This window comes from Corvus kubaryi, unplaced genomic scaffold, assembly GCF_017639235.1.
Source record: "Corvus kubaryi isolate FWS band 111438036 unplaced genomic scaffold, C.kubaryi_AGA036_p1.0 37398, whole genome shotgun sequence".
NCBI lineage: Eukaryota > Metazoa > Chordata > Aves > Passeriformes > Corvidae > Corvus > Corvus kubaryi.
This window is the reverse complement of record NW_024581137.1, coordinates 25,198,647-25,210,796: the sequence shown is the minus strand read 5'-3', so window position 1 is coordinate 25,210,796 and position 12,150 is coordinate 25,198,647. Positions and strand designations below refer to the sequence as shown.

Genomic DNA, 12,150 nt, shown 5'->3' with positions numbered 1-12,150 from the left:
TTAAGAATAAGAAAAATTCCTCTAACTAGATCATTTACTCCAAACCAAAAATATACCCACAACTGTAACAGACTACAAGAGTGTCAAGAGTGTCTCCCATTCCAAAGGGTGTCTGAAGATTCCTGTCAAAGATCAAAGCACTGTGCAAAGGGTTGTGTGCATGTGGGAATCTGTGTGCAGTTTATGCACTCTGCTGGATAAGAAATGCCGTGAGCGTGGCTGCAAAAAAAAAAAAAAAATAGAGTCCCTTTCGACTGATTTGTACCACCACTGTCATCATTTAACCTTTATTTTGAACTGAAATATCAAGGATTATAGAAAGAAAAATAAATGGACAATTTTCCATAAAAGGCATTCATTTCCTGTGGTCTAGCAAAGGCTTGCACTTGAGAATGGGAAGATACTTTCAGAGCCATAAATGGTAACTGAAAACCCCAACCTGAATTTCACTGTTCCTCTGTCAACAGATAACTATGAAAACTGGTAAATATTTCTAGTAATAATCTTCAAAATTGATGATGGCTTAGCATTACTATTGGTTAGTTGATTAACTCACCTACTAGAGGTCCAAAGGTCCAACTCTGCTGATGACTCACAGAAGTGTCAGTGTGATGCCGTGTGATGCAGTTTGTTTTTCCATATGCTTTCCTGAAATCCCTAGGAAATTACTCTCACAAAAGCATATTAAAAGGTCTTTATTAATATAGCAGAGTTAATCAGAGTATAATCTAGGAAATGCCAGAAGTGCCACAACCAGTCGACTGTTACTCCTCTGAGGTGTCGCAGCCTCCACTAATAAAATATCACAACCAAAATTATAATAAAAAAGCAAACAGATTTTTTTTGGGTCAGTCATGCTGTGCTCGCTTTGAAAATGACTGCATGGTAAGGTGAGATTTTAAAAGTTCCAAACAGAAGCAATTAAGTTGGTGAAAGAAAATATAGCTATTTGCAAATCTGCCTTCTCCTCCTTCACTCTCCAGCACAAGAGTACTCCTAAGGGACCAGTTAATTTCTGCATGAGTATGTACTGTTCTTTAGGTCACAGTACAGCAGACTGAGACACAGAAGTTCAAGCCAAAATTGTTTTGCAATTAAGAAAGTGTTGCAAGGTGAAGTTGTGAGGGGAAATAATAAAAAGGAGGTCTTTAGTATCATAATTTTTTTTTTTCAGTGGGTCTGAAACATACGTTTTAAGCTAAGAGACATACTTGAGATATATAGTTTTGAATTAGGTCAGACTTAGATGTTTAAGAGAATTCATGAAAGAGGGGGAAAGCTATATACATTGCACATTGTGTAATGTTTTGGTTTAAGGGTCTCTAGTTATCAGTGAATGTCTGATGTAAATTGTTATTAGTGACATACATTAATAATAAAACCTGAGAAAACACCAATGTTTTTTAAGTAGCTCAGATTTTGAGCACTTTACAGCTAATGGAATCCCTGCCTTACAGCAAGGAATTACTCTCCAGCAGGCCAGTGAGATTTCTACACAAATTAAGACTTTTCCACTGTCATAGGGAACACTTTGGATTGAACTAGGGTCTCCTGAGTCTTAGCCCAACCTTCACAGCCCTAAGCAATTGTAGGTAAACCCCTTCACGCTAACTAAAAATAGGCTAAATACATTTTAAATGGCAAGCTTTTGAGAATTGTATTTTCTCAACAACCAGCCATGGAATACAGAACAAAGCAGAGCCCAAGTGTTAATTGCTCCCACCCCATAATTAAATGCAGACATACTGTACTCTGTGATTCTTGAAAGCATGCCCACTTGGTTTTTTTCTGTGCAATAAAAAAGAACTCCATCAATATTTTGTTTGAGTAAATGCAGTTAGCAATAGCTGACGTGACAATAGGTTATTGGCATAGTTATGATCAGAAATGCCTTCATACATTAGCCACAAACTAAAAAAAAAAAGGCAGTAGTCAAGCCACTACAAATTATTCTGCTTATTAACATCCGGTATGCTCTAGAAAGCAGTGAATGCGCATGTGTTTATTTTGTTTTGGATCAGATTTAGTGCATGCCTGTCTGGATGAGCCCATGCACTTAGTTGGACAGATGCAAGCCTGTCTGGCCCAGAAGTTAAAACACGCACATCAGCACAGTACCAGGAGGAACCTCATGTGTGCTGCTTCTCTGCTGTTATGTCTTCATAGGTCTGGACCAAAGGCCAACCTCCGCATACCCGGACCAAAGTGTCTGCAGCTGAAGCCAGCGACACTCCTCCTCCACTCGTGTCCTGTGATCTGAGCTAGCACCAAAAGCTTCCTCAGTCAGGTGACTGAGCATGAGAGCCTTGTTATCCCTCTCCAAGTCTGACCTTCACTGTTGGCTTTATTTAGGAGCTAAATGAAAGTTGAATATTTATGATTTAGATGTGCCAAGATCGAGACTTTACTTTCCAATTAATTTCAAGTGGTTGGTTTAATAAACAAGAAATCCCTTCCAGAAATTGAATCAACGCGTTACATGCCTTCAGGGCTTGGACCCCCTAGGCTACCTTCTGCTTATGTTTTATTTGCATCCTGCACATTTGCTTTGTAGGTGAGTGTCTAGGTCTGCAAGGACAACCAAAGCTGAGATTTTGTATGATTACTTGTAGATGTTTAAGTCAAACATCAGATTTAATAGACTGCTGTTAAATATGGGCAATAATTTTCATTTCCTTTAGAGGGTGGGCAGCATTAGGGCATTGCCCTCGTCACCACCTGTATGTTGGTAAGGTCCCCGCCTGTGGGTAGGAAGGCAGGGGTGTTGTTGCTCTCACTGGGGGGGGGGCACTCTGAGGAAGCCCTGGTCACATTCTTGCACTTTGGAAGTGCACTGAACCAAAATACAGATTACCTGAACCAAAATGCTCACAGTCCACCTCCTTCCCTCCCCCTTAGCACCACCTATCCTTTGGGCATTTACCATCTGTTTCCAGATTCCCATGCAGAAAGGGGTTAAAAGCATTGCTACACTTACAGCCTATGCTCAGTGGACTTCGTACCACAATGGTTTCTTCTGTGCCCCAGCAGTACTGGCTGGTAATTTGAAAGTTGCTTTACGATCCCTGCAGAGTGAAATAAACTTGTAAGTGAGAGGTAAAGCCTTGTGCCTGAATAGTGCTATAAAGCTGTTTAACTCCAGCAAGTTATACAATCCCACATAACATCCCCTTGGGGGCTGAGTAAATTCTTGTGGGAGAGGAGGAGGAGGATCAAGATACTGTGAGGGAAACGCTTGGTAGATGCTCTTCTGCCTGTGGTGTCAGGGCTTGTCCCTGTGACGCAGACTGTGCATCCATTGTTCCTCCTTCTGCAGGCCTCTTGGTTACACACCCCACTGGCAAAGCTGTTCTCTGAGATTGCAAAGAGGTCTTCTGACTTTCATTTGAACCTTCAGTGTCCATCTAACTCTGATCTGATGACTTCCTGAGCAGGTATACCTGGGTTTTTTCCCGCCTTGGTACCCAAATATAATACAGCTAGTGAATTAATCAATGAACTTTTTCTTTCCATATCAGCACTGTACCCTACTGTCACATTTGCATTCTGTTTTACATATTTCCTTAGAAATAAGACACTAAGCCTGAGGAACCTGTGTGTGCTTTAGGGAGTCTCTGACACAATCCAAACATCTTCCTGGAAAAAAAAATAAATTGTTCCTTCCTAAATTTGTCCTGTGGTTTCAAACAAGAAATATAATTCTTTTGAAGATGTTAAATATGATGCCATTGTTAAAAGGCAGACGTGTGCTCAACCAAGAGGCAATAGCATCACTTTGAAGAGGTAAACCATCCCTGTAAACTACCTTAGAAATTTTTATTAATACCAGTAAATAATACTATTAGTTCTATATCCAAACTGTTTTAGGCCCATGGGAATACAGGGAGAGAGCTGACTTCACCAGTGAGAACTGCAGCCATTATTTTGGCAGCATTGAACCTAGATTTATGGTATTCCATTAAGAAGGAATGCATTAACTCTACAACTGTCACCACTGCATTGATGTCAAAGGAAGTGCTCTGCCTGGCTTTGCTGACTTGATTGATGGAAAATAGTGTATCAGTCTGGTTGCTCTCTCTCTGATGAGAAAGGCAAGTATCCTGGACCCCTGAAGCTATAGCAGAACTCAATTTTTTTTTTTTCACTCTTGGCGAATTTTCCTGCATTCTTTGGCCCTGGCCATGGAAAAGGAAAAATAATACAGTTGACTTTTTTACATTGCCCAGAGAGGAAGCAACCCAACAGGCAGAGCAATGCAGAAGAACCCGTCTTGCCTTCCAGTCTGGTTCAATTTCAAGCTTCAGCTTTGCACAAATGCAATCAAGAGTGGGCCAGACTTGAGCAGCAAACTCAAACAACTCAGCATACTTGGAGATCTCTGCAGACTGAAACTCAGACAGAATCTGGATTGCAGGACAAAGATTTCTTACCATGGATCCACTCTCCCAGCAGACTGAAAAAATATTGGCTTCATCTCTGGTGAATACTTAAAATAGCACCTATTCCTGTAGCACATTAGAAAGGCACTTATTTTTTGCAAAGCAGGGAAGTTCTTCTTTTGCTCTTGAAGAGACAGAGAATTGAGACACACAGGAAATGTCTAGTGAGTAAAATAACCAGGGACCATGCTCTGCCCCTGAGGCCAGGGAGCACAGCATGGCTCAGCTCTACATACCACACTCTCTTTTTTCCCTTCCCCACCCCCCAGACTTTGGGCGTTTGAGTTGAAATTGCCTGATGGGAATGGACCCTGGCACATGCTCTCCCCTGAAGCGTGTCTGTGTGTTGTTTGGAGGAAGGGCAATCAGCACAGCAATCCCTGTGCTTGGGAGCATGCGGGAATTACAGAGCATGGACAACTGCTGGCCTTCTGCTGCTGCCCTGCTCTGCCTGCCAGGGCAGGCACAGCAAAAGGAGCTGTGTGTCCTTTTATGGCCCCTTAAAGGATCTGGCAGAACCCCAGCATTCAAGTCCATGAATATGATCCTTGAAACTCTCATCTAAACCTATTGGCATTTCAACCTCTAGCAGCAAGCTGAACCTGGTGGGTAACATTCTGCATCTGTGAATGTATCCAGTCGCTTTGGTTGTGGAGACCCAAGATGTTCACCTTTCTGCTCTGAAAGTCTTCAACAAGATCATGGAGGGCACCACTGTCAGTCAAGTCAAAAAAGTAATGTAAGGAGAAGGTAGGATCCACGACCAGCTTGATTACATTTGCAAATAGGATCCCCAAGTGTATGCACATACATGTGCGCGCACACACACACACACACACAGACAGAGGGTGTGCACATGTGCATGCACACTCCAAGAGACAGTGCCTAGTAAAGTCTCTCAGTACCATCTGCAGCAAACAGGTTCTGCAAAAACCAATGCCAACTGGTGTTCCCACAGTGACACTGTGGGGGGAACTTCCCATGTCTGCCCACGTGCTCCCTTCTGTAGAAGGCTCAGTGGTTATGGTGCAGACCAAGGACTTGAAAAACCTGAATTCCTCAAACACCAAAAGGACAGGACCACAGCTAGATTATATTGCATACAGAAGAGAGAGAGGAAACAGTAAAACATATTTTTCAGAGTTTTGTTTTCACTTTGGATCAAGAAGTAAATTCATACTATGGAAGATAACATTTCATCAGCTTCTTGCCTATACACATTGATGGTTTTGATCCTATGGATGAAAAAAAATAATATAGGATGCTTTCTGTTAGATTTCTTTCTGTGTTATTATTAGAAATCCTCCCTGTAGACTTAGAACTGATGTTCTCTTTACAGAAATAATCTCTATTATTCATAATATTTTTGGCCTGAAATTAGTCCTTCCACAAAGCCTTCCCATCTCAGCTGGGAAAGATTAGTCTCTTTACTGTCTTCCCCCACTGCCCTCTTCTGTTACTCATCTGCTCGTACTTTATCTCATCCAAAAGCAAGAGGCTTACACTGAATTCATTAATCAGAGTTTCTGAAGTTAAGATGAGGGGAAATCTCACCCCTGCACATCCTCTCATCATTGCTGTGCTTATCATCCTCTTAAATTGGTTTGTCAGCCAGCCACTCACCTCAGCTGATGTTTCTTGCTATGCCAGCATTACAGTCACCAGAAGAAACAATAAATTATGGCATGTAGCGAGGTTCATATACTACTGAGCCAAAAAAATCACTCAGAATTTTGTTGCTGACATTTCCCTCACAGCATCTTGTAAAAATGGATGTTTCTAATTTAAGTTTTTACATTTTCCTTCCAATCGTTCTCATTCAAGTCTCATACTTTTATTAAACATGAGCTATGGAGCTAACTCAGTTCACTGAGTTATTTCAGAAATTATTAACACAGATTATCCCAGAAACCATAGTATCGTGATTCTTTATCTTCTAAAATGTATTTACAAATCAGGTTTCTCTAAATAGCTCCCATGTAAGAAGTGATACTGCAGCGATTTGGTGGTGTTGCTCGAGGGCTACTTACATTCACTGCATGGGAAGTTCAATGTGAGCCATACAGAAAGGGTTATAAACATAACTGTGTACAACAAACAACGGTTTGAAAACAGATATTTTCCACAACAGGGACCAAATTTTTCCTCTATATTTGCTTGATCATCACCTTGCCCTTTCTAATACACTTAGTCATCACTGTTTTAGAGTACCAGGCAATGTGATTCAGCAACCTTCAGGCAAAACATAGCACAGATGTGTTTGGCCAATCTGCAGGCTAGTTGATAATGTATCAGCTGACAGTCTGCAGGGGAACTGGCTGCAGATGTCTCTCCTTGAGGGTTGTGATGACCATTATGAGTGTATTAAGCTTTAAATTTTGTATGTTTATAAAGAACTCTGATAAGCTGATAGACATTTAAATATTCTGAAATAAATATGTTAAACACATTCCTGACTATCAGATTTTACTACCGAAATCTGCAGTTCCCAGGGCCTTCTTTTTTGCATATTCATAGTAGATATAGATGGAAAGAAGCAGCATAAGCTTTATTTGATAATGCATGTTTTTAATTGTTTGCATAAACCCTGGTACGAAACCAAAAAACCCTGTGCAGTGACCTAACGCAGACACACTCATTTCTCTGATTTCAGACTTTCAAATAACCATTGGCAGGACTAGCAGAACACAACAAGCATCTGTGTCTCTGCTTTGGTTTCTATTGCTATGACAATTATCTGTGTGAAACTGGTTCATTACAGTAATGTGTGCTCCACCATAACAGACCTAGTCAGTTTGGTACAATGACTCTTCAGAGGATTTAGCTTTTTATTACAGTGAATCAAAACAGAAGAAGCAATCTGACTGTATGGCTGACTCTTGAGCTGAAACATGTTTTATCCATTCATTTTTCAACAGGCTTTCAAAACTGTATTGCATAAAGTTTGTTTTAGCTATCAAAAAACTTATCGAGATGTGTTACTCATTTTAAACAAATGTTCCTATTGTAGTGTCAGATTTACATGTTTTTCTGGCTCTGACTCAGATGGATTCTTCATGGGGATCAAAGTGATAAAGTTCATTACACCAGAAAACGCACTTAGATCAACTTACAGTACTTCAATGAAAGTGAGTTTCCTTTGCTGGAACAACTTAGAGTGTATGCATATAGTCTGATGTTCCTGGTTGCAGTCTTCTGATTTTTCTCAGCCCAAATACTCTGCTTGTCTCCAGAGACACAGAAAAAGCCATGCAAATATTCCACATTTATGCCCATTATATATGGGAGGCAATGTTGAAAGTTGTAGCTTTAACAAAAATTGAAGTTATTTAGCACTCTATCAAGAGCTTGAATGCATCTTTGAGGAAGTTTTTGTTACTGTCTTCACTGGGTTCATGATTTTGGCAGCAGGCAGACACAGATTAGGTTGCATGTTTAATGAGCTATATAATTTTGGGTCTGACAGCTTTTCCTACAGAATATAGGCCTACTATTCAAACAGTACCATTCCTTTACATCTCCTCACCTACTCATAAGAATGAAAGTAAGATGGGGTAAAGAATGCTTTAAATCACTTTTAATGGAAAAATGCAGATCCATCCACTGGAACATTTTATGAGAAGATGTTATTTACGTAAATTTTACAAAGGTTTGAGGGATCTAGAATGGAGCGGTTGGTCAGAGGGAATAGGGTAAATTGCGAACACACAGGATGAAATTCCCAAACAACCACATTTCCTGGGTTTGCCTCAGCTGTTAAAATGCGGGACCTTCTGAGCTGGCTTGAGGCCTCATTGCATTGCAAGACAAAAGCAAATGACAAACACTGGAATTTTTTTCCAGAACAGAATTGTTCTTTCTCAGCCACCCAACCCTGTATGAGTAAAACTCATCATCTTTCATTTGCACGAACTTTCTGATGTTATGCACATAATTTTGATGGACAGCATTTCTTCCTGAGTTGATTCCCATTGGTCATGATTACTAGTCAACCGTGTTTTCAAAGAGTTAAATATTTCTGCCAGCAGTTGCTTATCACAAATCTATGTATCACAAACTGTGATACAGCCATCTGATTTATCCCCAAATTAGCTTTTTCCACCACGTTAATCTCTGGAGGGGAATTTCCTTTGACATGCCCACCTGGACAGAGCCCCTTTTACAATTGCCAGTTAGAAAGTACTTCCATTCTGTCCCCCGACAGATCCTACAGTAAATGGAAGAGATGAGGCAAAGACAAGACTTGAGGAATGCAGACTGGTCCATGCCATGATTACAGAGAGTATTGATCAACTACTATATTGCCCAGACAAGTGCCACCAGCCTGAAATGTGCTGACCTTTGCAAAGATAAGTAAAGTACTCAGCAAAATGGATTAACCCAGAGCTAGAAAGTGATGGGTTGAAGGCATGTGTTACCCTGCTAACTGTGAGTAACGGTAAATGATGTGTGGATAGTTTAGGTCTAGGCCTAAGTGCTGCCTAAGTACCTCCACAGTTTTGCTTACCAAGTGAGTCTTAAAAATCACCAGTGAGGACTTGCAGAGTTATGCTAAATATGGCTCAGTAAAGCTACAGGGTATATATCACTTTCCTCTCTCCTTCTCCTTCCAAACCTATTTCTATGTCTGGTATTAAAACAAAGCCCCAGAGAGACTACCAGGCATAAACCCCTGCTGTGCAGGGCTTACCATTAAGTCATTTTGGAAAACTTAAATCCAACCCCTCTGCTCCCTCGTCTTTCACAAGCTGGGGAGAAGAAATGTATTTCAAAATGAAGGAAAATATGAGAACCTCAGGAAAACAGGTGATTTTATGAAATTTTTTACAGTGTTGAGATGAAATCTCACTGGAAATCCTTATGGAATTTCATTGCCACTAAGCCAGAATCTGAATCTTAGACAAGGTTCAGCCCTTAACTTAAAGCCCAAACCTTGACTTAAAGGTGACCTTGACTCACATCTGGTCAACAACTTCCAAATTTATGTATTAAAGAAGCCTTGAGCTGTATTTTTTTCCTTTTATTGCTGATGTGCTCCTGATTCTAAAGTTAAGAAGAGAGTGTTTTCATTTTATTATTATTATAGTACCTTACATTTATATGGTATTTTTTATCACCCAATTTCTTAAGTGCTTAGGAAACCAGACAAAATGATCTCTTAATCCACTTCTGAAAAACTAATGCACTATGGTACAACAGCTTAGTAGAGGATGTTCACAGTCTTTAATGACAACAAACAAACAAACAAACAAGACCTGGGTTTTAAGTTTCACCCAAAACACAACAGCTCCACCAGTGTCCTAAACTCCAGATTGAGCTGGCAGTTCAGTTCTAACTCCAAAGAGAGACTGCCATCTACTAAATCACAGCTGCCACTCACAGCAGCACCAACACATTCCTCAGAGCCCTTCTCCTCAAGCCCTTGTCAGTCACAAATCCACTCCAACCCATGAGGTGCAATATGCCTGTGCTGGAAAGTGTACAAAAGGGTGGTAAAGGGGAGAAGCACATCAGAGAAAAGATACTTGCCACCAATCTACACTTTCTTCTTGCCAACATACAATCTACCTGTCATCTCTACTTTCAGTCATCATCCTGTTTATAAAACACACACAAAGGGACTTGCTTAAAACATAATACTACTGAGGCATAGAAGTCAAGCTATTAATACATAAAGCTCAATCAATAAATTACATTAATTCATGTATTGATCACATAATCTATTTTAAAAATAAGCGTAACAGCCCCTCTGGCAATATAAAACATGAACAAACATACATTTCAAATGATACCTGAGTTATCCCTTTCCCCAGAAATCCTAGGCTCATCCAGTAACATTGGCAATTCACAGAGGCTGTCTATTTTTTAATGGAGTGCATCAGCAAAAATAAATTCCTGAATCGACCAGAATATTTTCATAACAAATTATCTAAAAAATATCTTTGGACTGTGCTAAAACTCAGACTTAGAACCTTAACTTTTTCAGTTACCAACCTTTTAAAAATATGCAGAGATGAAAAGCATTCCTTCAAATATTTGTATGGTATATGTGTATGGAAGTCAAATAATGTAGGAGCAGAAAGTGAAAAAAAATTGTTATAAGGGCAGATGAAAAGACCAGCAAACAAAACCAGAACATGTTTTAAAGGACAAGTCTTGCAACTGCCAAAGCTGGAGGCTTTAACAAGGCTAACTATCAAGATGGGAAGCCTCACCTCTTATATGTCCAACTAGATGCACCTCTAGTTTTCACAAGAAGTCTTGAATTTGGCACTTCACATTGCATATGTTACTTGAATATTTTGTCTGAAAAGTGAAATCCAAGGAAAGACAGAATGAATTTTTTTTGTGCATTGTATCTGTGATGGAAAAGCAGCAGACAAAACGGAGTATTTGTTGCAAGTTTGAGACTCAGCCATTTTCCTTTTCCATGGAGAAGGCTGTAAGAACAATACAGGAATTGGGTCCACTTGCATGAACCTGGAAAGCCATGAACACTGTATCAGCCTAAGGCAGCTGCAGAGCAGGAATCCCAAGTGATAAGCAGCAGCAATGCTGGAATGCAAGAGCTAATGAATTGAGTCCATTGAGTCTCATTTAATTCCCTTCAACTTGTCATTCACTTCTCCTGTAAAGTAATTTCTTAAGAGCTTAGCTTGATCCAGAAAAATTAAAAATACAGCACTAAAATGGGAGAAAGAGTATCAAGTCAGCTTTTTCCTTAGTAAACTATGCAAAACCTTACTGTACCATTAAGGTACGCAGCCCAATTACTAAAATATGTAAAATTGAAATAATAAACATGTAGTTTGATTAGACAGGGATATAAAAGCTGTGGTAGTAAAATCAACATTTGAATCAATCAAGTTTATGAAAATTAAACTAGCAGAGCCTGCATATATTACTTAAGCATGCAAGCGTTACTAAAGCATTCAACATTTATTAGGGAAAATAGTGGAAGTTTTGTTTTCATCTAGAATGGTATCATACACAGGCATGACCCTTGTCACCTCTTCAGTGCTAAACAAGTGAGCTTATCATGCTGAGTAGTAAATGACCTTTCATTAATTTTCATTGTTGACTATTTCCCATTTAAGAGCCCCCAAACTTTCAGGACATTATTTCTGGTGCTGCATTGTATTAAAATAATCATAATTTTTACCCATGCGAACAATGACAAGCATTTTTTTCACTCACTTGGAAAGTGCAAAAGAAGGCCCACCCCGGCCAGACTGACTAATTTGGGCTGAACACAGAAATGTTGTTTCTGAGCTATGAATGCCTTTTTCTATGACAGAATGTTTCTGTAAGTGAAGTTATTCAGGTTGCTGCCCTGAAGCTTTCTCAGTTTTCAGACTTCAGCCTCTATAGGTTGCAATAGAAAAAGGAAATGCAAAATTAAAATTTCGGGTGAGTCTTTGTATTTAATTTGCAAAAATGCATTCAGAAAAATACTCATTTCGAATCTGAATGCACCAAAACAGATGGAATCTGGATAATTTCCCCCCATGTGCTCACATTTCTATCACAAGATTGTTTCATATACACAAAAGCGAAGGGTCATCTATTATGCAAATGGCAATAAGAAGAAATGCAGTATCAAGTCTGAGAACCCATCGTGTGTAACAACACCTTGAGGGCCACTGTCAATTGCTAAAAGAAAAAAAGGTGGATGCTGCCTAGGGATGCATATCTGCTCTGTTTATGGCCC

General features: G+C 39.7%; 1 long non-coding RNA gene across 2 annotated transcripts in view; it reads right to left on the bottom strand.

Annotated features, from left to right (window-relative positions):
• LOC121671912 overlaps positions 1 to 3,544 on the bottom strand; it is a 73,086-nt gene extending 69,542 nt beyond the window's left edge. The window contains exons 1-2 of one of the 2 annotated variants that reach the window (XR_006018666.1): positions 2,978 to 3,544; positions 557 to 2,261 (exon numbers count right to left, since the gene is read on the bottom strand). This is a non-coding gene — a long non-coding RNA (uncharacterized LOC121671912). Of the gene's footprint in view, positions 1 to 556 lie in introns of both variants that reach the window. The other variant, XR_006018664.1, reaches the window with a different exon arrangement.
• Positions 3,545 to 12,150: the final 8,606 nt, after the last annotated feature.